Source organism: Sardina pilchardus, chromosome 2, assembly GCF_963854185.1.
Source record: "Sardina pilchardus chromosome 2, fSarPil1.1, whole genome shotgun sequence".
Lineage (NCBI taxonomy): Eukaryota > Metazoa > Chordata > Actinopteri > Clupeiformes > Clupeidae > Sardina > Sardina pilchardus.
The window spans coordinates 799,339-824,570 of NC_084995.1; the positions used below are offsets into that span (position 1 = coordinate 799,339).

At 50.9% G+C, this 25,232-nt stretch overlaps 37 non-coding genes and 1 pseudogene across 37 annotated transcripts; all 38 read right to left on the minus strand.

Moving 5' to 3' along the window:
- Positions 1-243: 243 nt before the first annotated feature.
- Positions 244-434, minus strand: LOC134075361 (U2 spliceosomal RNA). The gene has a single exon (XR_009938116.1). It is a non-coding gene; the product is annotated as a U2 spliceosomal RNA (small nuclear RNA).
- A 470-nt stretch (positions 435-904) lies between these two features.
- On the minus strand, positions 905-1,095 carry LOC134075362 (U2 spliceosomal RNA). Its single transcript, XR_009938118.1, has one exon. It is a non-coding gene; the product is annotated as a U2 spliceosomal RNA (small nuclear RNA).
- A 470-nt stretch (positions 1,096-1,565) lies between these two features.
- Positions 1,566-1,756, minus strand: LOC134075363 (U2 spliceosomal RNA). Its single transcript, XR_009938119.1, has one exon. It is a non-coding gene; the product is annotated as a U2 spliceosomal RNA (small nuclear RNA).
- A 470-nt stretch (positions 1,757-2,226) lies between these two features.
- LOC134075364 (U2 spliceosomal RNA) lies at positions 2,227-2,417 on the minus strand. Its single transcript, XR_009938120.1, has one exon. It is a non-coding gene; the product is annotated as a U2 spliceosomal RNA (small nuclear RNA).
- A 470-nt stretch (positions 2,418-2,887) lies between these two features.
- On the minus strand, positions 2,888-3,078 carry LOC134075365 (U2 spliceosomal RNA). The gene has a single exon (XR_009938121.1). It is a non-coding gene; the product is annotated as a U2 spliceosomal RNA (small nuclear RNA).
- Positions 3,079-3,548: 470 nt separating this feature from the next.
- On the minus strand, positions 3,549-3,696 carry LOC134075728 (U2 spliceosomal RNA; annotated as a pseudogene).
- Positions 3,697-4,173: 477 nt separating this feature from the next.
- LOC134075366 (U2 spliceosomal RNA) lies at positions 4,174-4,364 on the minus strand. The gene has a single exon (XR_009938122.1). It is a non-coding gene; the product is annotated as a U2 spliceosomal RNA (small nuclear RNA).
- Positions 4,365-4,841: 477 nt separating this feature from the next.
- Positions 4,842-5,032, minus strand: LOC134075368 (U2 spliceosomal RNA). Its single transcript, XR_009938123.1, has one exon. It is a non-coding gene; the product is annotated as a U2 spliceosomal RNA (small nuclear RNA).
- Positions 5,033-5,509: 477 nt separating this feature from the next.
- Positions 5,510-5,700, minus strand: LOC134075369 (U2 spliceosomal RNA). Its single transcript, XR_009938124.1, has one exon. It is a non-coding gene; the product is annotated as a U2 spliceosomal RNA (small nuclear RNA).
- Positions 5,701-6,177: 477 nt separating this feature from the next.
- Positions 6,178-6,368, minus strand: LOC134075371 (U2 spliceosomal RNA). Its single transcript, XR_009938126.1, has one exon. It is a non-coding gene; the product is annotated as a U2 spliceosomal RNA (small nuclear RNA).
- Positions 6,369-6,845: 477 nt separating this feature from the next.
- LOC134075721 (U2 spliceosomal RNA) lies at positions 6,846-7,039 on the minus strand. The gene has a single exon (XR_009938455.1). It is a non-coding gene; the product is annotated as a U2 spliceosomal RNA (small nuclear RNA).
- Positions 7,040-7,516: 477 nt separating this feature from the next.
- LOC134075722 (U2 spliceosomal RNA) lies at positions 7,517-7,706 on the minus strand. Its single transcript, XR_009938456.1, has one exon. It is a non-coding gene; the product is annotated as a U2 spliceosomal RNA (small nuclear RNA).
- A 477-nt stretch (positions 7,707-8,183) lies between these two features.
- LOC134075372 (U2 spliceosomal RNA) lies at positions 8,184-8,374 on the minus strand. Its single transcript, XR_009938127.1, has one exon. It is a non-coding gene; the product is annotated as a U2 spliceosomal RNA (small nuclear RNA).
- A 477-nt stretch (positions 8,375-8,851) lies between these two features.
- LOC134075373 (U2 spliceosomal RNA) lies at positions 8,852-9,042 on the minus strand. The gene has a single exon (XR_009938129.1). It is a non-coding gene; the product is annotated as a U2 spliceosomal RNA (small nuclear RNA).
- Positions 9,043-9,519: 477 nt separating this feature from the next.
- LOC134075374 (U2 spliceosomal RNA) lies at positions 9,520-9,710 on the minus strand. Its single transcript, XR_009938130.1, has one exon. It is a non-coding gene; the product is annotated as a U2 spliceosomal RNA (small nuclear RNA).
- A 477-nt stretch (positions 9,711-10,187) lies between these two features.
- On the minus strand, positions 10,188-10,378 carry LOC134075375 (U2 spliceosomal RNA). The gene has a single exon (XR_009938131.1). It is a non-coding gene; the product is annotated as a U2 spliceosomal RNA (small nuclear RNA).
- A 477-nt stretch (positions 10,379-10,855) lies between these two features.
- LOC134075376 (U2 spliceosomal RNA) lies at positions 10,856-11,046 on the minus strand. The gene has a single exon (XR_009938132.1). It is a non-coding gene; the product is annotated as a U2 spliceosomal RNA (small nuclear RNA).
- A 478-nt stretch (positions 11,047-11,524) lies between these two features.
- Positions 11,525-11,715, minus strand: LOC134075377 (U2 spliceosomal RNA). The gene has a single exon (XR_009938133.1). It is a non-coding gene; the product is annotated as a U2 spliceosomal RNA (small nuclear RNA).
- A 477-nt stretch (positions 11,716-12,192) lies between these two features.
- On the minus strand, positions 12,193-12,383 carry LOC134075379 (U2 spliceosomal RNA). Its single transcript, XR_009938134.1, has one exon. It is a non-coding gene; the product is annotated as a U2 spliceosomal RNA (small nuclear RNA).
- A 477-nt stretch (positions 12,384-12,860) lies between these two features.
- LOC134075380 (U2 spliceosomal RNA) lies at positions 12,861-13,051 on the minus strand. Its single transcript, XR_009938135.1, has one exon. It is a non-coding gene; the product is annotated as a U2 spliceosomal RNA (small nuclear RNA).
- Positions 13,052-13,528: 477 nt separating this feature from the next.
- LOC134075381 (U2 spliceosomal RNA) lies at positions 13,529-13,719 on the minus strand. Its single transcript, XR_009938136.1, has one exon. It is a non-coding gene; the product is annotated as a U2 spliceosomal RNA (small nuclear RNA).
- Positions 13,720-14,196: 477 nt separating this feature from the next.
- Positions 14,197-14,387, minus strand: LOC134075383 (U2 spliceosomal RNA). The gene has a single exon (XR_009938138.1). It is a non-coding gene; the product is annotated as a U2 spliceosomal RNA (small nuclear RNA).
- A 477-nt stretch (positions 14,388-14,864) lies between these two features.
- On the minus strand, positions 14,865-15,055 carry LOC134075384 (U2 spliceosomal RNA). Its single transcript, XR_009938139.1, has one exon. It is a non-coding gene; the product is annotated as a U2 spliceosomal RNA (small nuclear RNA).
- A 477-nt stretch (positions 15,056-15,532) lies between these two features.
- Positions 15,533-15,723, minus strand: LOC134075385 (U2 spliceosomal RNA). The gene has a single exon (XR_009938140.1). It is a non-coding gene; the product is annotated as a U2 spliceosomal RNA (small nuclear RNA).
- A 477-nt stretch (positions 15,724-16,200) lies between these two features.
- Positions 16,201-16,391, minus strand: LOC134075386 (U2 spliceosomal RNA). The gene has a single exon (XR_009938141.1). It is a non-coding gene; the product is annotated as a U2 spliceosomal RNA (small nuclear RNA).
- Positions 16,392-16,868: 477 nt separating this feature from the next.
- Positions 16,869-17,059, minus strand: LOC134075387 (U2 spliceosomal RNA). The gene has a single exon (XR_009938142.1). It is a non-coding gene; the product is annotated as a U2 spliceosomal RNA (small nuclear RNA).
- A 477-nt stretch (positions 17,060-17,536) lies between these two features.
- On the minus strand, positions 17,537-17,727 carry LOC134075388 (U2 spliceosomal RNA). The gene has a single exon (XR_009938143.1). It is a non-coding gene; the product is annotated as a U2 spliceosomal RNA (small nuclear RNA).
- A 477-nt stretch (positions 17,728-18,204) lies between these two features.
- Positions 18,205-18,395, minus strand: LOC134075391 (U2 spliceosomal RNA). The gene has a single exon (XR_009938144.1). It is a non-coding gene; the product is annotated as a U2 spliceosomal RNA (small nuclear RNA).
- Positions 18,396-18,872: 477 nt separating this feature from the next.
- Positions 18,873-19,063, minus strand: LOC134075392 (U2 spliceosomal RNA). Its single transcript, XR_009938145.1, has one exon. It is a non-coding gene; the product is annotated as a U2 spliceosomal RNA (small nuclear RNA).
- A 477-nt stretch (positions 19,064-19,540) lies between these two features.
- Positions 19,541-19,731, minus strand: LOC134075393 (U2 spliceosomal RNA). Its single transcript, XR_009938146.1, has one exon. It is a non-coding gene; the product is annotated as a U2 spliceosomal RNA (small nuclear RNA).
- Positions 19,732-20,208: 477 nt separating this feature from the next.
- Positions 20,209-20,399, minus strand: LOC134075394 (U2 spliceosomal RNA). Its single transcript, XR_009938147.1, has one exon. It is a non-coding gene; the product is annotated as a U2 spliceosomal RNA (small nuclear RNA).
- A 477-nt stretch (positions 20,400-20,876) lies between these two features.
- LOC134075397 (U2 spliceosomal RNA) lies at positions 20,877-21,067 on the minus strand. The gene has a single exon (XR_009938149.1). It is a non-coding gene; the product is annotated as a U2 spliceosomal RNA (small nuclear RNA).
- Positions 21,068-21,544: 477 nt separating this feature from the next.
- Positions 21,545-21,735, minus strand: LOC134075398 (U2 spliceosomal RNA). The gene has a single exon (XR_009938150.1). It is a non-coding gene; the product is annotated as a U2 spliceosomal RNA (small nuclear RNA).
- Positions 21,736-22,212: 477 nt separating this feature from the next.
- LOC134075399 (U2 spliceosomal RNA) lies at positions 22,213-22,403 on the minus strand. Its single transcript, XR_009938151.1, has one exon. It is a non-coding gene; the product is annotated as a U2 spliceosomal RNA (small nuclear RNA).
- Positions 22,404-22,870: 467 nt separating this feature from the next.
- Positions 22,871-23,061, minus strand: LOC134075400 (U2 spliceosomal RNA). The gene has a single exon (XR_009938152.1). It is a non-coding gene; the product is annotated as a U2 spliceosomal RNA (small nuclear RNA).
- A 477-nt stretch (positions 23,062-23,538) lies between these two features.
- Positions 23,539-23,729, minus strand: LOC134075401 (U2 spliceosomal RNA). Its single transcript, XR_009938153.1, has one exon. It is a non-coding gene; the product is annotated as a U2 spliceosomal RNA (small nuclear RNA).
- A 477-nt stretch (positions 23,730-24,206) lies between these two features.
- On the minus strand, positions 24,207-24,397 carry LOC134075403 (U2 spliceosomal RNA). The gene has a single exon (XR_009938155.1). It is a non-coding gene; the product is annotated as a U2 spliceosomal RNA (small nuclear RNA).
- Positions 24,398-24,874: 477 nt separating this feature from the next.
- Positions 24,875-25,065, minus strand: LOC134075404 (U2 spliceosomal RNA). Its single transcript, XR_009938156.1, has one exon. It is a non-coding gene; the product is annotated as a U2 spliceosomal RNA (small nuclear RNA).
- Between the last annotated feature and the right edge of the window lie 167 nt (positions 25,066-25,232).

Here is a 25,232-nt window from a genome sequence, read left to right on the forward strand (position 1 = left end):
GACAGACAGACAGACAGACAGACAGACAGACAGACAGACAGATAAATAAATACATCATTTAAAAAAAAAAAAAAAAAAAAAAAAAAAGAGAAAAAGAGCGGGAAAACGCAACAGCGGGCGAAAAGGGAGGTAGAGACCTGGGAGAGAGGGTTCTTGTGTTCTTGTGTTCTTGTGTTCTTGGGTTCTTGGGTTCTTGGGTTCTTGGGTTCTTGGGTTCTTGGGTTCTTTTCTTCAACATTCAAAGAGATGTGCACCGTTCCTGGAGTCACTGCAATACCAGGTCGATGCGTGGAGCGGACGGAGCAAGCCCCTCTTCCGTCTCCCTGTTCCAAAAATCAGATTAATATATAGTCCTCGGGTAGAGGACGTATCAGATATTAAACTGATAAGAACAGATACTACACTTGATCTTAGCCAAAAGGCCGAGAAGCGATACCCCTCGACCGTACGGGGTCCGGCGGCCCCCCGGGCGACTCACCAGACGCCGGTACTCCGCGGAGGGGCGGGGCAAGAGAAGAACGCTGACCGCCGGATGACCGCCGGACTCGGGCGAGAGGCCTCGTGGTCTGGTCTGGCGCCTGCGCAGTCGGATTTCCTAGGAGACAGCAGACGAGAGAGTTAGTTCCACAGACAGACAGACAGACAGACAGACAGACAGACAGACAGACAGACAGACAGACAGACAGACAGACAGACAGACAGACAGACAGATAAATAAATACATCATTTAAAAAAAAAAAAAAAAAAAAAAAAAAAGAGAAAAAGAGCGGGAAAACGCAACAGCGGGCGAAAAGGGAGGTAGAGACCTGGGAGAGAGGGTTCTTGTGTTCTTGTGTTCTTGTGTTCTTGGGTTCTTGGGTTCTTGGGTTCTTGGGTTCTTGGGTTCTTTTCTTCAACATTCAAAGAGATGTGCACCGTTCCTGGAGTCACTGCAATACCAGGTCGATGCGTGGAGCGGACGGAGCAAGCCCCTCTTCCGTCTCCCTGTTCCAAAAATCAGATTAATATATAGTCCTCGGGTAGAGGACGTATCAGATATTAAACTGATAAGAACAGATACTACACTTGATCTTAGCCAAAAGGCCGAGAAGCGATACCCCTCGACCGTACGGGGTCCGGCGGCCCCCCGGGCGACTCACCAGACGCCGGTACTCCGCGGAGGGGCGGGGCAAGAGAAGAACGCTGACCGCCGGATGACCGCCGGACTCGGGCGAGAGGCCTCGTGGTCTGGTCTGGCGCCTGCGCAGTCGGATTTCCTAGGAGACAGCAGACGAGAGAGTTAGTTCCACAGACAGACAGACAGACAGACAGACAGACAGACAGACAGACAGACAGACAGACAGACAGACAGACAGACAGACAGACAGACAGATAAATAAATACATCATTTAAAAAAAAAAAAAAAAAAAAAAAAAAAGAGAAAAAGAGCGGGAAAACGCAACAGCGGGCGAAAAGGGAGGTAGAGACCTGGGAGAGAGGGTTCTTGTGTTCTTGTGTTCTTGTGTTCTTGGGTTCTTGGGTTCTTGGGTTCTTGGGTTCTTGGGTTCTTTTCTTCAACATTCAAAGAGATGTGCACCGTTCCTGGAGTCACTGCAATACCAGGTCGATGCGTGGAGCGGACGGAGCAAGCCCCTCTTCCGTCTCCCTGTTCCAAAAATCAGATTAATATATAGTCCTCGGGTAGAGGACGTATCAGATATTAAACTGATAAGAACAGATACTACACTTGATCTTAGCCAAAAGGCCGAGAAGCGATACCCCTCGACCGTACGGGGTCCGGCGGCCCCCCGGGCGACTCACCAGACGCCGGTACTCCGCGGAGGGGCGGGGCAAGAGAAGAACGCTGACCGCCGGATGACCGCCGGACTCGGGCGAGAGGCCTCGTGGTCTGGTCTGGCGCCTGCGCAGTCGGATTTCCTAGGAGACAGCAGACGAGAGAGTTAGTTCCACAGACAGACAGACAGACAGACAGACAGACAGACAGACAGACAGACAGACAGACAGACAGACAGACAGACAGACAGACAGACAGATAAATAAATACATCATTTAAAAAAAAAAAAAAAAAAAAAAAAAAAGAGAAAAAGAGCGGGAAAACGCAACAGCGGGCGAAAAGGGAGGTAGAGACCTGGGAGAGAGGGTTCTTGTGTTCTTGTGTTCTTGTGTTCTTGGGTTCTTGGGTTCTTGGGTTCTTGGGTTCTTGGGTTCTTTTCTTCAACATTCAAAGAGATGTGCACCGTTCCTGGAGTCACTGCAATACCAGGTCGATGCGTGGAGCGGACGGAGCAAGCCCCTCTTCCGTCTCCCTGTTCCAAAAATCAGATTAATATATAGTCCTCGGGTAGAGGACGTATCAGATATTAAACTGATAAGAACAGATACTACACTTGATCTTAGCCAAAAGGCCGAGAAGCGATACCCCTCGACCGTACGGGGTCCGGCGGCCCCCCGGGCGACTCACCAGACGCCGGTACTCCGCGGAGGGGCGGGGCAAGAGAAGAACGCTGACCGCCGGATGACCGCCGGACTCGGGCGAGAGGCCTCGTGGTCTGGTCTGGCGCCTGCGCAGTCGGATTTCCTAGGAGACAGCAGACGAGAGAGTTAGTTCCACAGACAGACAGACAGACAGACAGACAGACAGACAGACAGACAGACAGACAGACAGACAGACAGACAGACAGACAGACAGACAGATAAATAAATACATCATTTAAAAAAAAAAAAAAAAAAAAAAAAAAAGAGAAAAAGAGCGGGAAAACGCAACAGCGGGCGAAAAGGGAGGTAGAGACCTGGGAGAGAGGGTTCTTGTGTTCTTGTGTTCTTGTGTTCTTGGGTTCTTGGGTTCTTGGGTTCTTGGGTTCTTGGGTTCTTTTCTTCAACATTCAAAGAGATGTGCACCGTTCCTGGAGTCACTGCAATACCAGGTCGATGCGTGGAGCGGACGGAGCAAGCCCCTCTTCCGTCTCCCTGTTCCAAAAATCAGATTAATATATAGTCCTCGGGTAGAGGACGTATCAGATATTAAACTGATAAGAACAGATACTACACTTGATCTTAGCCAAAAGGCCGAGAAGCGATACCCCTCGACCGTACGGGGTCCGGCGGCCCCCCGGGCGACTCACCAGACGCCGGTACTCCGCGGAGGGGCGGGGCAAGAGAAGAACGCTGACCGCCGGATGACCGCCGGACTCGGGCGAGAGGCCTCGTGGTCTGGTCTGGCGCCTGCGCAGTCGGATTTCCTAGGAGACAGCAGACGAGAGAGTTAGTTCCACAGACAGACAGACAGACAGACAGACAGACAGACAGACAGACAGACAGACAGACAGACAGACAGACAGACAGACAGACAGACAGATAAATAAATACATCATTTAAAAAAAAAAAAAAAAAAAAAAAAAAAGAGAAAAAGAGCGGGAAAACGCAACAGCGGGCGAAAAGGGAGGTAGAGACCTGGGAGAGAGGGTTCTTGTGTTCTTGTGTTCTTGTGTTCTTGGGTTCTTGGGTTCTTGGGTTCTTGGGTTCTTGGGTTCTTTTCTTCAACATTCAAAGAGATGTGCACCGTTCCTGGAGTCACTGCAATACCAGGTCGATGCGAAATCAGATTAATATATAGTCCTCGGGTAGAGGACGTATCAGATATTAAACTGATAAGAACAGATACTACACTTGATCTTAGCCAAAAGGCCGAGAAGCGATACCCCTCGACCGTACGGGGTCCGGCGTCCCCCCGGGCGACTCACCAGACGCCGGTACTCCGCGGAGGGGCGGGGCAAGAGAAGAACGCTGACCGCCGGATGACCGCCGGACTCGGGCGAGAGGCCTCGTGGCCTGGTCTGGCGTCTGCGCAGTCGGATTTCCTAGGAGACAGCAGACGAGAGAGTTAGTTCCACAGACAGACAGACAGACAGACAGACAGACAGACAGACAGACAGACAGACAGACAGACAGACAGACAGACAGACAGACAGACAGACAAATAAATACATACATCATTTTTTAAAAAAAAAAAAAAAAAAAAAAAAAAAGAGAAAAAGAGCGGGAAAACGCAACAGCGGGCGAAAAGGGAGGTAGAGACCTGGGAGAGAGGGTTCTTGTGTTCTTGTGTTCTTGGGTTCTTGGGTTCTTGGGTTCTTGGGTTCTTGGGTTCTTGGGTTCTTTTCTTCAACATTCAAAGAGATGTGCACCGTTCCTGGAGTCACTGCAATACCAGGTCGATGCGTGGAGCGGACGGAGCAAGCCCCTCTTCCGTCTCCCTGTTCCAAAAATCAGATTAATATATAGTCCTCGGGTAGAGGACGTATCAGATATTAAACTGATAAGAACAGATACTACACTTGATCTTAGCCAAAAGGCCGAGAAGCGATACCCCTCGACCGTACGGGGTCCGGCGTCCCCCCGGGCGACTCACCAGACGCCGGTACTCCGCGGAGGGGCGGGGCAAGAGAAGAACGCTGACCGCCGGATGACCGCCGGACTCGGGCGAGAGGCCTCGTGGCCTGGTCTGGCGTCTGCGCAGTCGGATTTCCTAGGAGACAGCAGACGAGAGAGTTAGTTCCACAGACAGACAGACAGACAGACAGACAGACAGACAGACAGACAGACAGACAGACAGACAGACAGACAGACAGACAGACAGACAGACAAATAAATACATACATCATTTTTTAAAAAAAAAAAAAAAAAAAAAAAAAAAGAGAAAAAGAGCGGGAAAACGCAACAGCGGGCGAAAAGGGAGGTAGAGACCTGGGAGAGAGGGTTCTTGTGTTCTTGTGTTCTTGGGTTCTTGGGTTCTTGGGTTCTTGGGTTCTTGGGTTCTTGGGTTCTTTTCTTCAACATTCAAAGAGATGTGCACCGTTCCTGGAGTCACTGCAATACCAGGTCGATGCGTGGAGCGGACGGAGCAAGCCCCTCTTCCGTCTCCCTGTTCCAAAAATCAGATTAATATATAGTCCTCGGGTAGAGGACGTATCAGATATTAAACTGATAAGAACAGATACTACACTTGATCTTAGCCAAAAGGCCGAGAAGCGATACCCCTCGACCGTACGGGGTCCGGCGTCCCCCCGGGCGACTCACCAGACGCCGGTACTCCGCGGAGGGGCGGGGCAAGAGAAGAACGCTGACCGCCGGATGACCGCCGGACTCGGGCGAGAGGCCTCGTGGCCTGGTCTGGCGTCTGCGCAGTCGGATTTCCTAGGAGACAGCAGACGAGAGAGTTAGTTCCACAGACAGACAGACAGACAGACAGACAGACAGACAGACAGACAGACAGACAGACAGACAGACAGACAGACAGACAGACAGACAGACAAATAAATACATACATCATTTTTTAAAAAAAAAAAAAAAAAAAAAAAAAAAGAGAAAAAGAGCGGGAAAACGCAACAGCGGGCGAAAAGGGAGGTAGAGACCTGGGAGAGAGGGTTCTTGTGTTCTTGTGTTCTTGGGTTCTTGGGTTCTTGGGTTCTTGGGTTCTTGGGTTCTTGGGTTCTTTTCTTCAACATTCAAAGAGATGTGCACCGTTCCTGGAGTCACTGCAATACCAGGTCGATGCGTGGAGCGGACGGAGCAAGCCCCTCTTCCGTCTCCCTGTTCCAAAAATCAGATTAATATATAGTCCTCGGGTAGAGGACGTATCAGATATTAAACTGATAAGAACAGATACTACACTTGATCTTAGCCAAAAGGCCGAGAAGCGATACCCCTCGACCGTACGGGGTCCGGCGTCCCCCCGGGCGACTCACCAGACGCCGGTACTCCGCGGAGGGGCGGGGCAAGAGAAGAACGCTGACCGCCGGATGACCGCCGGACTCGGGCGAGAGGCCTCGTGGCCTGGTCTGGCGTCTGCGCAGTCGGATTTCCTAGGAGACAGCAGACGAGAGAGTTAGTTCCACAGACAGACAGACAGACAGACAGACAGACAGACAGACAGACAGACAGACAGACAGACAGACAGACAGACAGACAGACAGACAGACAAATAAATACATACATCATTTTTTAAAAAAAAAAAAAAAAAAAAAAAAAAAGAGAAAAAGAGCGGGAAAACGCAACAGCGGGCGAAAAGGGAGGTAGAGACCTGGGAGAGAGGGTTCTTGTGTTCTTGTGTTCTTGGGTTCTTGGGTTCTTGGGTTCTTGGGTTCTTGGGTTCTTGGGTTCTTTTCTTCAACATTCAAAGAGATGTGCACCGTTCCTGGAGTCACTGCAATACCAGGTCGATGCGTGGAGCGGACGGAGCAAGCCCCTCTTCCGTCTCCCTGTTCCAAAAATCAGATTAATATATAGTCCTCGGGTAGAGGACGTATCAGATATTAAACTGATAAGAACAGATACTACACTTGATCTTAGCCAAAAGGCCGAGAAGCGATACCCCTCGACCGTACGGGGTCCGGCGTCCCCCCGGGCGACTCACCAGACGCCGGTACTCCGCGGAGGGGCGGGGCAAGAGAAGAACGCTGACCGCCGGATGACCGCCGGACTCGGGCGAGAGGCCTCGTGGCCTGGTCTGGCGTCTGCGCAGTCGGATTTCCTAGGAGACAGCAGACGAGAGAGTTAGTTCCACAGACAGACAGACAGACAGACAGACAGACAGACAGACAGACAGACAGACAGACAGACAGACAGACAGACAGACAGACAGACAGACAAATAAATACATACATCATTTTTTAAAAAAAAAAAAAAAAAAAAAAAAAAAGAGAAAAAGAGCGGGAAAACGCAACAGCGGGCGAAAAGGGAGGTAGAGACCTGGGAGAGAGGGTTCTTGTGTTCTTGTGTTCTTGGGTTCTTGGGTTCTTGGGTTCTTGGGTTCTTGGGTTCTTGGGTTCTTTTCTTCAACATTCAAAGAGATGTGCACCGTTCCTGGAGTCACTGCAATACCAGGTCGATGCGTGGAGCGGACGGAGCAAGCCCCTCTTCCGTCTCCCTGTTCCAAAAATCAGATTAATATATAGTCCTCGGGTAGAGGACGTATCAGATATTAATAAACTGATAAGAACAGATACTACACTTGATCTTAGCCAAAAGGCCGAGAAGCGATACCCCTCGACCGTACGGGGTCCGGCGTCCCCCCGGGCGACTCACCAGACGCCGGTACTCCGCGGAGGGGCGGGGCAAGAGAAGAACGCTGACCGCCGGATGACCGCCGGACTCGGGCGAGAGGCCTCGTGGCCTGGTCTGGCGTCTGCGCAGTCGGATTTCCTAGGAGACAGCAGACGAGAGAGTTAGTTCCACAGACAGACAGACAGACAGACAGACAGACAGACAGACAGACAGACAGACAGACAGACAGACAGACAGACAGACAGACAGACAGACAAATAAATACATACATCATTTTTTAAAAAAAAAAAAAAAAAAAAAAAAAAAGAGAAAAAGAGCGGGAAAACGCAACAGCGGGCGAAAAGGGAGGTAGAGACCTGGGAGAGAGGGTTCTTGTGTTCTTGTGTTCTTGGGTTCTTGGGTTCTTGGGTTCTTGGGTTCTTGGGTTCTTGGGTTCTTTTCTTCAACATTCAAAGAGATGTGCACCGTTCCTGGAGTCACTGCAATACCAGGTCGATGCGTGGAGCGGACGGAGCAAGCCCCTCTTCCGTCTCCCTGTTCCAAAAATCAGATTAATATATAGTCCTCGGGTAGAGGACGTATCAGATATTAAACTGATAAGAACAGATACTAACTTGATCTTAGCCAAAAGGCCGAGAAGCGATACCCCTCGACCGTACGGGGTCCGGCGTCCCCCCGGGCGACTCACCAGACGCCGGTACTCCGCGGAGGGGCGGGGCAAGAGAAGAACGCTGACCGCCGGATGACCGCCGGACTCGGGCGAGAGGCCTCGTGGCCTGGTCTGGCGTCTGCGCAGTCGGATTTCCTAGGAGACAGCAGACGAGAGAGTTAGTTCCACAGACAGACAGACAGACAGACAGACAGACAGACAGACAGACAGACAGACAGACAGACAGACAGACAGACAGACAGACAGACAGACAAATAAATACATACATCATTTTTTAAAAAAAAAAAAAAAAAAAAAAAAAAAGAGAAAAAGAGCGGGAAAACGCAACAGCGGGCGAAAAGGGAGGTAGAGACCTGGGAGAGAGGGTTCTTGTGTTCTTGTGTTCTTGGGTTCTTGGGTTCTTGGGTTCTTGGGTTCTTGGGTTCTTGGGTTCTTTTCTTCAACATTCAAAGAGATGTGCACCGTTCCTGGAGTCACTGCAATACCAGGTCGATGCGTGGAGCGGACGGAGCAAGCCCCTCTTCCGTCTCCCTGTTCCAAAAATCAGATTAATATATAGTCCTCGGGTAGAGGACGTATCAGATATTAAACTGATAAGAACAGATACTACACTTGATCTTAGCCAAAAGGCCGAGAAGCGATACCCCTCGACCGTACGGGGTCCGGCGTCCCCCCGGGCGACTCACCAGACGCCGGTACTCCGCGGAGGGGCGGGGCAAGAGAAGAACGCTGACCGCCGGATGACCGCCGGACTCGGGCGAGAGGCCTCGTGGCCTGGTCTGGCGTCTGCGCAGTCGGATTTCCTAGGAGACAGCAGACGAGAGAGTTAGTTCCACAGACAGACAGACAGACAGACAGACAGACAGACAGACAGACAGACAGACAGACAGACAGACAGACAGACAGACAGACAGACAGACAAATAAATACATACATCATTTTTTAAAAAAAAAAAAAAAAAAAAAAAAAAAGAGAAAAAGAGCGGGAAAACGCAACAGCGGGCGAAAAGGGAGGTAGAGACCTGGGAGAGAGGGTTCTTGTGTTCTTGTGTTCTTGGGTTCTTGGGTTCTTGGGTTCTTGGGTTCTTGGGTTCTTGGGTTCTTTTCTTCAACATTCAAAGAGATGTGCACCGTTCCTGGAGTCACTGCAATACCAGGTCGATGCGTGGAGCGGACGGAGCAAGCCCCTCTTCCGTCTCCCTGTTCCAAAAATCAGATTAATATATAGTCCTCGGGTAGAGGACGTATCAGATATTAAACTGATAAGAACAGATACTACACTTGATCTTAGCCAAAAGGCCGAGAAGCGATACCCCTCGACCGTACGGGGTCCGGCGTCCCCCCGGGCGACTCACCAGACGCCGGTACTCCGCGGAGGGGCGGGGCAAGAGAAGAACGCTGACCGCCGGATGACCGCCGGACTCGGGCGAGAGGCCTCGTGGCCTGGTCTGGCGTCTGCGCAGTCGGATTTCCTAGGAGACAGCAGACGAGAGAGTTAGTTCCACAGACAGACAGACAGACAGACAGACAGACAGACAGACAGACAGACAGACAGACAGACAGACAGACAGACAGACAGACAGACAGACAAATAAATACATACATCATTTTTTAAAAAAAAAAAAAAAAAAAAAAAAAAAGAGAAAAAGAGCGGGAAAACGCAACAGCGGGCGAAAAGGGAGGTAGAGACCTGGGAGAGAGGGTTCTTGTGTTCTTGTGTTCTTGGGTTCTTGGGTTCTTGGGTTCTTGGGTTCTTGGGTTCTTGGGTTCTTTTCTTCAACATTCAAAGAGATGTGCACCGTTCCTGGAGTCACTGCAATACCAGGTCGATGCGTGGAGCGGACGGAGCAAGCCCCTCTTCCGTCTCCCTGTTCCAAAAATCAGATTAATATATAGTCCTCGGGTAGAGGACGTATCAGATATTAAACTGATAAGAACAGATACTACACTTGATCTTAGCCAAAAGGCCGAGAAGCGATACCCCTCGACCGTACGGGGTCCGGCGTCCCCCCGGGCGACTCACCAGACGCCGGTACTCCGCGGAGGGGCGGGGCAAGAGAAGAACGCTGACCGCCGGATGACCGCCGGACTCGGGCGAGAGGCCTCGTGGCCTGGTCTGGCGTCTGCGCAGTCGGATTTCCTAGGAGACAGCAGACGAGAGAGTTAGTTCCACAGACAGACAGACAGACAGACAGACAGACAGACAGACAGACAGACAGACAGACAGACAGACAGACAGACAGACAGACAGACAGACAAATAAATACATACATCATTTTTTAAAAAAAAAAAAAAAAAAAAAAAAAAAGAGAAAAAGAGCGGGAAAACGCAACAGCGGGCGAAAAGGGAGGTAGAGACCTGGGAGAGAGGGTTCTTGTGTTCTTGTGTTCTTGGGTTCTTGGGTTCTTGGGTTCTTGGGTTCTTGGGTTCTTGGGTTCTTTTCTTCAACATTCAAAGAGATGTGCACCGTTCCTGGAGTCACTGCAATACCAGGTCGATGCGTGGAGCGGACGGAGCAAGCCCCTCTTCCGTCTCCCTGTTCCAAAAATCAGATTAATATATAGTCCTCGGGTAGAGGACGTATCAGATATTAAACTGATAAGAACAGATACTACACTTGATCTTAGCCAAAAGGCCGAGAAGCGATACCCCTCGACCGTACGGGGTCCGGCGTCCCCCCGGGCGACTCACCAGACGCCGGTACTCCGCGGAGGGGCGGGGCAAGAGAAGAACGCTGACCGCCGGATGACCGCCGGACTCGGGCGAGAGGCCTCGTGGCCTGGTCTGGCGTCTGCGCAGTCGGATTTCCTAGGAGACAGCAGACGAGAGAGTTAGTTCCACAGACAGACAGACAGACAGACAGACAGACAGACAGACAGACAGACAGACAGACAGACAGACAGACAGACAGACAGACAGACAGACAAATAAATACATACATCATTTTTTAAAAAAAAAAAAAAAAAAAAAAAAAAAGAGAAAAAGAGCGGGAAAACGCAACAGCGGGCGAAAAGGGAGGTAGAGACCTGGGAGAGAGGGTTCTTGTGTTCTTGTGTTCTTGGGTTCTTGGGTTCTTGGGTTCTTGGGTTCTTGGGTTCTTGGGTTCTTTTCTTCAACATTCAAAGAGATGTGCACCGTTCCTGGAGTCACTGCAATACCAGGTCGATGCGTGGAGCGGACGGAGCAAGCCCCTCTTCCGTCTCCCTGTTCCAAAAATCAGATTAATATATAGTCCTCGGGTAGAGGACGTATCAGATATTAAACTGATAAGAACAGATACTACACTTGATCTTAGCCAAAAGGCCGAGAAGCGATACCCCTCGACCGTACGGGGTCCGGCGTCCCCCCGGGCGACTCACCAGACGCCGGTACTCCGCGGAGGGGCGGGGCAAGAGAAGAACGCTGACCGCCGGATGACCGCCGGACTCGGGCGAGAGGCCTCGTGGCCTGGTCTGGCGTCTGCGCAGTCGGATTTCCTAGGAGACAGCAGACGAGAGAGTTAGTTCCACAGACAGACAGACAGACAGACAGACAGACAGACAGACAGACAGACAGACAGACAGACAGACAGACAGACAGACAGACAGACAGACAAATAAATACATACATCATTTTTTAAAAAAAAAAAAAAAAAAAAAAAAAAAGAGAAAAAGAGCGGGAAAACGCAACAGCGGGCGAAAAGGGAGGTAGAGACCTGGGAGAGAGGGTTCTTGGTGTTCTTGTGTTCTTGGGTTCTTGGGTTCTTGGGTTCTTGGGTTCTTGGGTTCTTGGGTTCTTTTCTTCAACATTCAAAGAGATGTGCACCGTTCCTGGAGTCACTGCAATACCAGGTCGATGCGTGGAGCGGACGGAGCAAGCCCCTCTTCCGTCTCCCTGTTCCAAAAATCAGATTAATATATAGTCCTCGGGTAGAGGACGTATCAGATATTAAACTGATAAGAACAGATACTACACTTGATCTTAGCCAAAAGGCCGAGAAGCGATACCCCTCGACCGTACGGGGTCCGGCGTCCCCCCGGGCGACTCACCAGACGCCGGTACTCCGCGGAGGGGCGGGGCAAGAGAAGAACGCTGACCGCCGGATGACCGCCGGACTCGGGCGAGAGGCCTCGTGGCCTGGTCTGGCGTCTGCGCAGTCGGATTTCCTAGGAGACAGCAGACGAGAGAGTTAGTTCCACAGACAGACAGACAGACAGACAGACAGACAGACAGACAGACAGACAGACAGACAGACAGACAGACAGACAGACAGACAGACAGACAAATAAATACATACATCATTTTTTAAAAAAAAAAAAAAAAAAAAAAAAAAAGAGAAAAAGAGCGGGAAAACGCAACAGCGGGCGAAAAGGGAGGTAGAGACCTGGGAGAGAGGGTTCTTGTGTTCTTGTGTTCTTGGGTTCTTGGGTTCTTGGGTTCTTGGGTTCTTGGGTTCTTGGGTTCTTTTCTTCAACATTCAAAGAGATGTGCACCGTTCCTGGAGTCACTGCAATACCAGGTCGATGCGTGGAGCGGACGGAGCAAGCCCCTCTTCCGTCTCCCTGTTCCAAAAATCAGATTAATATATAGTCCTCGGGTAGAGGACGTATCAGATATTAAACTGATAAGAACAGATACTACACTTGATCTTAGCCAAAAGGCCGAGAAGCGATACCCCTCGACCGTACGGGGTCCGGCGTCCCCCCGGGCGACTCACCAGACGCCGGTACTCCGCGGAGGGGCGGGGCAAGAGAAGAACGCTGACCGCCGGATGACCGCCGGACTCGGGCGAGAGGCCTCGTGGCCTGGTCTGGCGTCTGCGCAGTCGGATTTCCTAGGAGACAGCAGACGAGAGAGTTAGTTCCACAGACAGACAGACAGACAGACAGACAGACAGACAGACAGACAGACAGACAGACAGACAGACAGACAGACAGACAGACAGACAGACAAATAAATACATACATCATTTTTTAAAAAAAAAAAAAAAAAAAAAAAAAAAGAGAAAAAGAGCGGGAAAACGCAACAGCGGGCGAAAAGGGAGGTAGAGACCTGGGAGAGAGGGTTCTTGTGTTCTTGTGTTCTTGGGTTCTTGGGTTCTTGGGTTCTTGGGTTCTTGGGTTCTTGGGTTCTTTTCTTCAACATTCAAAGAGATGTGCACCGTTCCTGGAGTCACTGCAATACCAGGTCGATGCGTGGAGCGGACGGAGCAAGCCCCTCTTCCGTCTCCCTGTTCCAAAAATCAGATTAATATATAGTCCTCGGGTAGAGGACGTATCAGATATTAAACTGATAAGAACAGATACTACACTTGATCTTAGCCAAAAGGCCGAGAAGCGATACCCCTCGACCGTACGGGGTCCGGCGTCCCCCCGGGCGACTCACCAGACGCCGGTACTCCGCGGAGGGGCGGGGCAAGAGAAGAACGCTGACCGCCGGATGACCGCCGGACTCGGGCGAGAGGCCTCGTGGCCTGGTCTGGCGTCTGCGCAGTCGGATTTCCTAGGAGACAGCAGACGAGAGAGTTAGTTCCACAGACAGACAGACAGACAGACAGACAGACAGACAGACAGACAGACAGACAGACAGACAGACAGACAGACAGACAGACAGACAGACAAATAAATACATACATCATTTTTTAAAAAAAAAAAAAAAAAAAAAAAAAAAGAGAAAAAGAGCGGGAAAACGCAACAGCGGGCGAAAAGGGAGGTAGAGACCTGGGAGAGAGGGTTCTTGTGTTCTTGTGTTCTTGGGTTCTTGGGTTCTTGGGTTCTTGGGTTCTTGGGTTCTTGGGTTCTTTTCTTCAACATTCAAAGAGATGTGCACCGTTCCTGGAGTCACTGCAATACCAGGTCGATGCGTGGAGCGGACGGAGCAAGCCCCTCTTCCGTCTCCCTGTTCCAAAAATCAGATTAATATATAGTCCTCGGGTAGAGGACGTATCAGATATTAAACTGATAAGAACAGATACTACACTTGATCTTAGCCAAAAGGCCGAGAAGCGATACCCCTCGACCGTACGGGGTCCGGCGTCCCCCCGGGCGACTCACCAGACGCCGGTACTCCGCGGAGGGGCGGGGCAAGAGAAGAACGCTGACCGCCGGATGACCGCCGGACTCGGGCGAGAGGCCTCGTGGCCTGGTCTGGCGTCTGCGCAGTCGGATTTCCTAGGAGACAGCAGACGAGAGAGTTAGTTCCACAGACAGACAGACAGACAGACAGACAGACAGACAGACAGACAGACAGACAGACAGACAGACAGACAGACAGACAGACAGACAGACAAATAAATACATACATCATTTTTTAAAAAAAAAAAAAAAAAAAAAAAAAAAGAGAAAAAGAGCGGGAAAACGCAACAGCGGGCGAAAAGGGAGGTAGAGACCTGGGAGAGAGGGTTCTTGTGTTCTTGTGTTCTTGGGTTCTTGGGTTCTTGGGTTCTTGGGTTCTTGGGTTCTTGGGTTCTTTTCTTCAACATTCAAAGAGATGTGCACCGTTCCTGGAGTCACTGCAATACCAGGTCGATGCGTGGAGCGGACGGAGCAAGCCCCTCTTCCGTCTCCCTGTTCCAAAAATCAGATTAATATATAGTCCTCGGGTAGAGGACGTATCAGATATTAAACTGATAAGAACAGATACTACACTTGATCTTAGCCAAAAGGCCGAGAAGCGATACCCCTCGACCGTACGGGGTCCGGCGTCCCCCCGGGCGACTCACCAGACGCCGGTACTCCGCGGAGGGGCGGGGCAAGAGAAGAACGCTGACCGCCGGATGACCGCCGGACTCGGGCGAGAGGCCTCGTGGCCTGGTCTGGCGTCTGCGCAGTCGGATTTCCTAGGAGACAGCAGACGAGAGAGTTAGTTCCACAGACAGACAGACAGACAGACAGACAGACAGACAGACAGACAGACAGACAGACAGACAGACAGACAGACAGACAGACAGACAGACAAATAAATACATACATCATTTTTTAAAAAAAAAAAAAAAAAAAAAAAAAAAGAGAAAAAGAGCGGGAAAACGCAACAGCGGGCGAAAAGGGAGGTAGAGACCTGGGAGAGAGGGTTCTTGTGTTCTTGTGTTCTTGGGTTCTTGGGTTCTTGGGTTCTTGGGTTCTTGGGTTCTTGGGTTCTTTTCTTCAACATTCAAAGAGATGTGCACCGTTCCTGGAGTCACTGCAATACCAGGTCGATGCGTGGAGCGGACGGAGCAAGCCCCTCTTCCGTCTCCCTGTTCCAAAAATCAGATTAATATATAGTCCTCGGGTAGAGGACGTATCAGATATTAAACTGATAAGAACAGATACTACACTTGATCTTAGCCAAAAGGCCGAGAAGCGATACCCCTCGACCGTACGGGGTCCGGCGTCCCCCCGGGCGACTCACCAGACGCCGGTACTCCGCGGAGGGGCGGGGCAAGAGAAGAACGCTGACCGCCGGATGACCGCCGGACTCGGGCGAGAGGCCTCGTGGCCTGGTCTGGCGTCTGCGCAGTCGGATTTCCTAGGAGACAGCAGACGAGAGAGTTAGTTCCACAGACAGACAGACAGACAGACAGACAGACAGACAGACAGACAGACAGACAGACAGACAGACAGACAGACAGACAGACAGACAGACAAATAAATACATACATCATTTTTTAAAAAAAAAAAAAAAAAAAAAAAAAAAGAGAAAAAGAGCGGGAAAACGCAACAGCGGGCGAAAAGGGAGGTAGAGACCTGGGAGAGAGGGTTCTTGTGTTCTTGTGTTCTTGGGTTCTTGGGTTCTTGGGTTCTTGGGTTCTTGGGTTCTTGGGTTCTTTTCTTCAACATTCAAAGAGATGTGCACCGTTCCTGGAGTCACTGCAATACCAGGTCGATGCGTGGAGCGGACGGAGCAAGCCCCTCTTCCGTCTCCCTGTTCCAAAAATCAGATTAATATATAGTCCTCGGGTAGAGGACGTATCAGATATTAAACTGATAAGAACAGATACTACACTTGATCTTAGCCAAAAGGCCGAGAAGCGATACCCCTCGACCGTACGGGGTCCGGCGTCCCCCCGGGCGACTCACCAGACGCCGGTACTCCGCGGAGGGGCGGGGCAAGAGAAGAACGCTGACCGCCGGATGACCGCCGGACTCGGGCGAGAGGCCTCGTGGCCTGGTCTGGCGTCTGCGCAGTCGGATTTCCTAGGAGACAGCAGACGAGAGAGTTAGTTCCACAGACAGACAGACAGACAGACAGACAGACAGACAGACAGACAGACAGACAGACAGACAGACAGACAGACAGACAGACAGACAGACAAATAAATACATACATCATTTTTTAAAAAAAAAAAAAAAAAAAAAAAAAAAGAGAAAAAGAGCGGGAAAACGCAACAGCGGGCGAAAAGGGAGGTAGAGACCTGGGAGAGAGGGTTCTTGTGTTCTTGTGTTCTTGGGTTCTTGGGTTCTTGGGTTCTTGGGTTCTTGGGTTCTTGGGTTCTTTTCTTCAACATTCAAAGAGATGTGCACCGTTCCTGGAGTCACTGCAATACCAGGTCGATGCGTGGAGCGGACGGAGCAAGCCCCTCTTCCGTCTCCCTGTTCCAAAAATCAGATTAATATATAGTCCTCGGGTAGAGGACGTATCAGATATTAAACTGATAAGAACAGATACTACACTTGATCTTAGCCAAAAGGCCGAGAAGCGATACCCCTCGACCGTACGGGGTCCGGCGTCCCCCCGGGCGACTCACCAGACGCCGGTACTCCGCGGAGGGGCGGGGCAAGAGAAGAACGCTGACCGCCGGATGACCGCCGGACTCGGGCGAGAGGCCTCGTGGCCTGGTCTGGCGTCTGCGCAGTCGGATTTCCTAGGAGACAGCAGACGAGAGAGTTAGTTCCACAGACAGACAGACAGACAGACAGACAGACAGACAGACAGACAGACAGACAGACAGACAGACAGACAGACAGACAGACAGACAGACAAATAAATACATACATCATTTTTTAAAAAAAAAAAAAAAAAAAAAAAAAAAGAGAAAAAGAGCGGGAAAACGCAACAGCGGGCGAAAAGGGAGGTAGAGACCTGGGAGAGAGGGTTCTTGTGTTCTTGTGTTCTTGGGTTCTTGGGTTCTTGGGTTCTTGGGTTCTTGGGTTCTTGGGTTCTTTTCTTCAACATTCAAAGAGATGTGCACCGTTCCTGGAGTCACTGCAATACCAGGTCGATGCGTGGAGCGGACGGAGCAAGCCCCTCTTCCGTCTCCCTGTTCCAAAAATCAGATTAATATATAGTCCTCGGGTAGAGGACGTATCAGATATTAAACTGATAAGAACAGATACTACACTTGATCTTAGCCAAAAGGCCGAGAAGCGATACCCCTCGACCGTACGGGGTCCGGCGTCCCCCCGGGCGACTCACCAGACGCCGGTACTCCGCGGAGGGGCGGGGCAAGAGAAGAACGCTGACCGCCGGATGACCGCCGGACTCGGGCGAGAGGCCTCGTGGCCTGGTCTGGCGTCTGCGCAGTCGGATTTCCTAGGAGACAGCAGACGAGAGAGTTAGTTCCACAGACAGACAGACAGACAGACAGACAGACAGACAGACAGACAGACAGACAGACAGACAGACAGACAGACAGACAGACAGACAGACAAATAAATACATACATCATTTTTTAAAAAAAAAAAAAAAAAAAAAAAAAAAGAGAAAAAGAGCGGGAAAACGCAACAGCGGGCGAAAAGGGAGGTAGAGACCTGGGAGAGAGGGTTCTTGTGTTCTTGTGTTCTTGGGTTCTTGGGTTCTTGGGTTCTTGGGTTCTTGGGTTCTTGGGTTCTTTTCTTCAACATTCAAAGAGATGTGCACCGTTCCTGGAGTCACTGCAATACCAGGTCGATGCGTGGAGCGGACGGAGCAAGCCCCTCTTCCGTCTCCCTGTTCCAAAAATCAGATTAATATATAGTCCTCGGGTAGAGGACGTATCAGATATTAAACTGATAAGAACAGATACTACACTTGATCTTAGCCAAAAGGCCGAGAAGCGATACCCCTCGACCGTACGGGGTCCGGCGTCCCCCCGGGCGACTCACCAGACGCCGGTACTCCGCGGAGGGGCGGGGCAAGAGAAGAACGCTGACCGCCGGATGACCGCCGGACTCGGGCGAGAGGCCTCGTGGCCTGGTCTGGCGTCTGCGCAGTCGGATTTCCTAGGAGACAGCAGACGAGAGAGTTAGTTCCACAGACAGACAGACAGACAGACAGACAGACAGACAGACAGACAGACAGACAGACAGACAGACAGACAGACAGACAGACAGACAGACAAATAAATACATACATCATTTTTTAAAAAAAAAAAAAAAAAAAAAAAAAAAGAGAAAAAGAGCGGGAAAACGCAACAGCGGGCGAAAAGGGAGGTAGAGACCTGGGAGAGAGGGTTCTTGTGTTCTTGTGTTCTTGGGTTCTTGGGTTCTTGGGTTCTTGGGTTCTTGGGTTCTTGGGTTCTTTTCTTCAACATTCAAAGAGATGTGCACCGTTCCTGGAGTCACTGCAATACCAGGTCGATGCGTGGAGCGGACGGAGCAAGCCCCTCTTCCGTCTCCCTGTTCCAAAAATCAGATTAATATATAGTCCTCGGGTAGAGGACGTATCAGATATTAAACTGATAAGAACAGATACTACACTTGATCTTAGCCAAAAGGCCGAGAAGCGATACCCCTCGACCGTACGGGGTCCGGCGTCCCCCCGGGCGACTCACCAGACGCCGGTACTCCGCGGAGGGGCGGGGCAAGAGAAGAACGCTGACCGCCGGATGACCGCCGGACTCGGGCGAGAGGCCTCGTGGCCTGGTCTGGCGTCTGCGCAGTCGGATTTCCTAGGAGACAGCAGACGAGAGAGTTAGTTCCACAGACAGACAGACAGACAGACAGACAGACAGACAGACAGACAGACAGACAGACAGACAGACAGACAGACAGACAGACAGACAGACAAATAAATACATACATCATTTTTTAAAAAAAAAAAAAAAAAAAAAAAAAAAGAGAAAAAGAGCGGGAAAACGCAACAGCGGGCGAAAAGGGAGGTAGAGACCTGGGAGAGAGGGTTCTTGTGTTCTTGTGTTCTTGGGTTCTTGGGTTCTTGGGTTCTTGGGTTCTTGGGTTCTTGGGTTCTTTTCTTCAACATTCAAAGAGATGTGCACCGTTCCTGGAGTCACTGCAATACCAGGTCGATGCGTGGAGCGGACGGAGCAAGCCCCTCTTCCGTCTCCCTGTTCCAAAAATCAGATTAATATATAGTCCTCGGGTAGAGGACGTATCAGATATTAAACTGATAAGAACAGATACTACACTTGATCTTAGCCAAAAGGCCGAGAAGCGATACCCCTCGACCGTACGGGGTCCGGCGTCCCCCCGGGCGACTCACCAGACGCCGGTACTCCGCGGAGGGGCGGGGCAAGAGAAGAACGCTGACCGCCGGATGACCGCCGGACTCGGGCGAGAGGCCTCGTGGCCTGGTCTGGCGTCTGCGCAGTCGGATTTCCTAGGAGACAGCAGACGAGAGAGTTAGTTCCACAGACAGACAGACAGACAGACAGACAGACAGACAGACAGACAGACAGACAGACAGACAGACAGACAGACAGACAGACAGACAGACAAATAAATACATACATCATTTTTTAAAAAAAAAAAAAAAAAAAAAAAAAAAGAGAAAAAGAGCGGGAAAACGCAACAGCGGGCGAAAAGGGAGGTAGAGACCTGGGAGAGAGGGTTCTTGTGTTCTTGTGTTCTTGGGTTCTTGGGTTCTTGGGTTCTTGGGTTCTTGGGTTCTTGGGTTCTTTTCTTCAACATTCAAAGAGATGTGCACCGTTCCTGGAGTCACTGCAATACCAGGTCGATGCGTGGAGCGGACGGAGCAAGCCCCTCTTCCGTCTCCCTGTTCCAAAAATCAGATTAATATATAGTCCTCGGGTAGAGGACGTATCAGATATTAAACTGATAAGAACAGATACTACACTTGATCTTAGCCAAAAGGCCGAGAAGCGATACCCCTCGACCGTACGGGGTCCGGCGTCCCCCCGGGCGACTCACCAGACGCCGGTACTCCGCGGAGGGGCGGGGCAAGAGAAGAACGCTGACCGCCGGATGACCGCCGGACTCGGGCGAGAGGCCTCGTGGCCTGGTCTGGCGTCTGCGCAGTCGGATTTCCTAGGAGACAGCAGACGAGAGAGTTAGTTCCACAGACAGACAGACAGACAGACAGACAGACAGACAGACAGACAGACAGACAGACAGACAGACAGACAGACAGACAGACAGACAGACAAATAAATACATACATCATTTTTTAAAAAAAAAAAAAAAAAAAAAAAAAAAGAGAAAAAGAGCGGGAAAACGCAACAGCGGGCGAAAAGGGAGGTAGAGACCTGGGAGAGAGGGTTCTTGTGTTCTTGTGTTCTTGGGTTCTTGGGTTCTTGGGTTCTTGGGTTCTTGGGTTCTTGGGTTCTTTTCTTCAACATTCAAAGAGATGTGCACCGTTCCTGGAGTCACTGCAATACCAGGTCGATGCGTGGAGCGGACGGAGCAAGCCCCTCTTCCGTCTCCCTGTTCCAAAAATCAGATTAATATATAGTCCTCGGGTAGAGGACGTATCAGATATTAAACTGATAAGAACAGATACTACACTTGATCTTAGCCAAAAGGCCGAGAAGCGATACCCCTCGACCGTACGGGGTCCGGCGTCCCCCCGGGCGACTCACCAGACGCCGGTACTCCGCGGAGGGGCGGGGCAAGAGAAGAACGCTGACCGCCGGATGACCGCCGGACTCGGGCGAGAGGCCTCGTGGCCTGGTCTGGCGTCTGCGCAGTCGGATTTCCTAGGAGACAGCAGACGAGAGAGTTAGTTCCACAGACAGACAGACAGACAGACAGACAGACAGACAGACAGACAGACAGACAGACAGACAGACAGACAGACAGACAGACAGACAGACAAATAAATACATACATCATTTTTTAAAAAAAAAAAAAAAAAAAAAAAAAAAGAGAAAAAGAGCGGGAAAACGCAACAGCGGGCGAAAAGGGAGGTAGAGACCTGGGAGAGAGGGTTCTTGTGTTCTTGTGTTCTTGGGTTCTTGGGTTCTTGGGTTCTTGGGTTCTTGGGTTCTTGGGTTCTTTTCTTCAACATTCAAAGAGATGTGCACCGTTCCTGGAGTCACTGCAATACCAGGTCGATGCGTGGAGCGGACGGAGCAAGCCCCTCTTCCGTCTCCCTGTTCCAAAAATCAGATTAATATATAGTCCTCGGGTAGAGGACGTATCAGATATTAAACTGATAAGAACAGATACTACACTTGATCTTAGCCAAAAGGCCGAGAAGCGATACCCCTCGACCGTACGGGGTCCGGCGTCCCCCCGGGCGACTCACCAGACGCCGGTACTCCGCGGAGGGGCGGGGCAAGAGAAGAACGCTGACCGCCGGATGACCGCCGGACTCGGGCGAGAGGCCTCGTGGCCTGGTCTGGCGTCTGCGCAGTCGGATTTCCTAGGAGACAGCAGACGAGAGAGTTAGTTCCACAGACAGACAGACAGACAGACAGACAGACAGACAGACAGACAGACAGACAGACAGACAGACAGACAGACAGACAGACAGACAGACAAATAAATACATACATCATTTTTTAAAAAAAAAAAAAAAAAAAAAAAAAAAGAGAAAAAGAGCGGGAAAACGCAACAGCGGGCGAAAAGGGAGGTAGAGACCTGGGAGAGAGGGTTCTTGTGTTCTTGTGTTCTTGGGTTCTTGGGTTCTTGGGTTCTTGGGTTCTTGGGTTCTTGGGTTCTTTTCTTCAACATTCAAAGAGATGTGCACCGTTCCTGGAGTCACTGCAATACCAGGTCGATGCGTGGAGCGGACGGAGCAAGCCCCTCTTCCGTCTCCCTGTTCCAAAAATCAGATTAATATATAGTCCTCGGGTAGAGGACGTATCAGATATTAAACTGATAAGAACAGATACTACACTTGATCTTAGCCAAAAGGCCGAGAAGCGATACCCCTCGACCGTACGGGGTCCGGCGTCCCCCCGGGCGACTCACCAGACGCCGGTACTCCGCGGAGGGGCGGGGCAAGAGAAGAACGCTGACCGCCGGATGACCGCCGGACTCGGGCGAGAGGCCTCGTGGCCTGGTCTGGCGTCTGCGCAGTCGGATTTCCTAGGAGACAGCAGACGAGAGAGTTAGTTCCACAGACAGACAGACAGACAGACAGACAGACAGACAGACAGACAGACAGACAGACAGACAGACAGACAGACAGACAGACAGACAGACAAATAAATACATACATCATTTTTTAAAAAAAAAAAAAAAAAAAAAAAAAAAGAGAAAAAGAGCGGGAAAACGCAACAGCGGGCGAAAAGGGAGGTAGAGACCTGGGAGAGAGGGTTCTTGTGTTCTTGTGTTCTTGGGTTCTTGGGTTCTTGGGTTCTTGGGTTCTTGGGTTCTTGGGTTCTTTTCTTCAACATTCAAAGAGATGTGCACCGTTCCTGGAGTCACTGCAATACCAGGTCGATGCGTGGAGCGGACGGAGCAAGCCCCTCTTCCGTCTCCCTGTTCCAAAAATCAGATTAATATATAGTCCTCGGGTAGAGGACGTATCAGATATTAAACTGATAAGAACAGATACTACACTTGATCTTAGCCAAAAGGCCGAGAAGCGATACCCCTCGACCGTACGGGGTCCGGCGTCCCCCCGGGCGACTCACCAGACGCCGGTACTCCGCGGAGGGGCGGGGCAAGAGAAGAACGCTGACCGCCGGATGACCGCCGGACTCGGGCGAGAGGCCTCGTGGCCTGGTCTGGCGTCTGCGCAGTCGGATTTCCTAGGAGACAGCAGACGAGAGAGTTAGTTCACGACAGACAGACAGACAGACAGACAGACAGACAGACAGACAGACAGACAGACAGACAGACAGACAGACAGACAGACAGACAGACAAATAAATACATACATCATTTTTTAAAAAAAAAAAAAAAAAAAAAAAAAAAGAGAAAAAGAGCGGGAAAACGCAACAGCGGGCGAAAAGGGAGGTAGAGACCTGGGAGAGAGGGTTCTTGTGTTCTTGTGTTCTTGGGTTCTTGGGTTCTTGGGTTCTTGGGTTCTTGGGTTCTTTTCTTCAACATTCAAAGAGATGTGCACCGTTCCTGGAGTCACTGCAATACCAGGTCGATGCGTGGAGCGGACGGAGCAAGCCCCTCTTCCGTCTCCCTGTTCCAAAAATCAGATTAATATATAGTCCTCGGGTAGAGGACGTATCAGATATTAAACTGATAAGAACAGATACTACACTTGATCTTAGCCAAAAGGCCGAGAAGCGATACCCCTCGACCGTACGGGGTCCGGCGTCCCCCCGGGCGACTCACCAGACGCCGGTACTCCGCGGAGGGGCGGGGCAAGAGAAGAACGCTGACCGCCGGATGACCGCCGGACTCGGGCGAGAGGCCTCGTGGCCTGGTCTGGCGTCTGCGCAGTCGGATTTCCTAGGAGACAGCAGACGAGAGAGTTAGTTCCACAGACAGACAGACAGACAGACAGACAGACAGACAGACAGACAGACAGACAGACAGACAGACAGACAGACAGACAGACAGACAGACAAATAAATACATACATCATTTTTTAAAAAAAAAAAAAAAAAAAAAAAAAAAGAGAAAAAGAGCGGGAAAACGCAACAGCGGGCGAAAAGGGAGGTAGAGACCTGGGAGAGAGGGTTCTTGTGTTCTTGTGTTCTTGGGTTCTTGGGTTCTTGGGTTCTTGGGTTCTTGGGTTCTTGGGTTCTTTTCTTCAACATTCAAAGAGATGTGCACCGTTCCTGGAGTCACTGCAATACCAGGTCGATGCGTGGAGCGGACGGAGCAAGCCCCTCTTCCGTCTCCCTGTTCCAAAAATCAGATTAATATATAGTCCTCGGGTAGAGGACGTATCAGATATTAAACTGATAAGAACAGATACTACACTTGATCTTAGCCAAAAGGCCGAGAAGCGATACCCCTCGACCGTACGGGGTCCGGCGTCCCCCCGGGCGACTCACCAGACGCCGGTACTCCGCGGAGGGGCGGGGCAAGAGAAGAACGCTGACCGCCGGATGACCGCCGGACTCGGGCGAGAGGCCTCGTGGCCTGGTCTGGCGTCTGCGCAGTCGGATTTCCTAGGAGACAGCAGACGAGAGAGTTAGTTCCACAGACAGACAGACAGACAGACAGACAGACAGACAGACAGACAGACAGACAGACAGACAGACAGACAGACAGACAGACAGACAGACAAATAAATACATACATCATTTTTTAAAAAAAAAAAAAAAAAAAAAAAAAAAGAGAAAAAGAGCGGGAAAACGCAACAGCGGGCGAAAAGGGAGGTAGAGACCTGGGAGAGAGGGTTCTTGTGTTCTTGTGTTCTTGGGTTCTTGGGTTCTTGGGTTCTTGGGTTCTTGGGTTCTTGGGTTCTTTTCTTCAACATTCAAAGAGATGTGCACCGTTCCTGGAGTCACTGCAATACCAGGTCGATGCGTGGAGCGGACGGAGCAAGCCCCTCTTCCGTCTCCCTGTTCCAAAAATCAGATTAATATATAGTCCTCGGGTAGAGGACGTATCAGATATTAAACTGATAAGAACAGATACTACACTTGATCTTAGCCAAAAGGCCGAGAAGCGATACCCCTCGACCGTACGGGGTCCGGCGTCCCCCCGGGCGACTCACCAGACGCCGGTACTCCGCGGAGGGGCGGGGCAAGAGAAGAACGCTGACCGCCGGATGACCGCCGGACTCGGGCGAGAGGCCTCGTGGCCTGGTCTGGCGTCTGCGCAGTCGGATTTCCTAGGAGACAGCAGACGAGAGAGTTAGTTCCACAGACAGACAGACAGACAGACAGACAGACAGACAGACAGACAGACAGACAGACAGACAGACAGACAGACAGACAGACAGACAGACAAATAAATACATACATCATTTTTTAAAAAAAAAAAAAAAAAAAAAAAAAAAGAGAAAAAGAGCGGGAAAACGCAACAGCGGGCGAAAAGGGAGGTAGAGACCTGGGAGAGAGGGTTCTTGTGTTCTTGTGTTCTTGGGTTCTTGGGTTCTTGGGTTCTTGGGTTCTTGGGTTCTTGGGTTCTTTTCTTCAACATTCAAAGAGATGTGCACCGTTCCTGGAGTCACTGCAATACCAGGTCGATGCGTGGAGCGGACGGAGCAAGCCCCTCTTCCGTCTCCCTGTTCCAAAAATCAGATTAATATATAGTCCTCGGGTAGAGGACGTATCAGATATTAAACTGATAAGAACAGATACTACACTTGATCTTAGCCAAAAGGCCGAGAAGCGATACCCCTCGACCGTACGGGGTCCGGCGTCCCCCCGGGCGACTCACCAGACGCCGGTACTCCGCGGAGGGGCGGGGCAAGAGAAGAACGCTGACCGCCGGATGACCGCCGGACTCGGGCGAGAGGCCTCGTGGCCTGGTCTGGCGTCTGCGCAGTCGGATTTCCTAGGA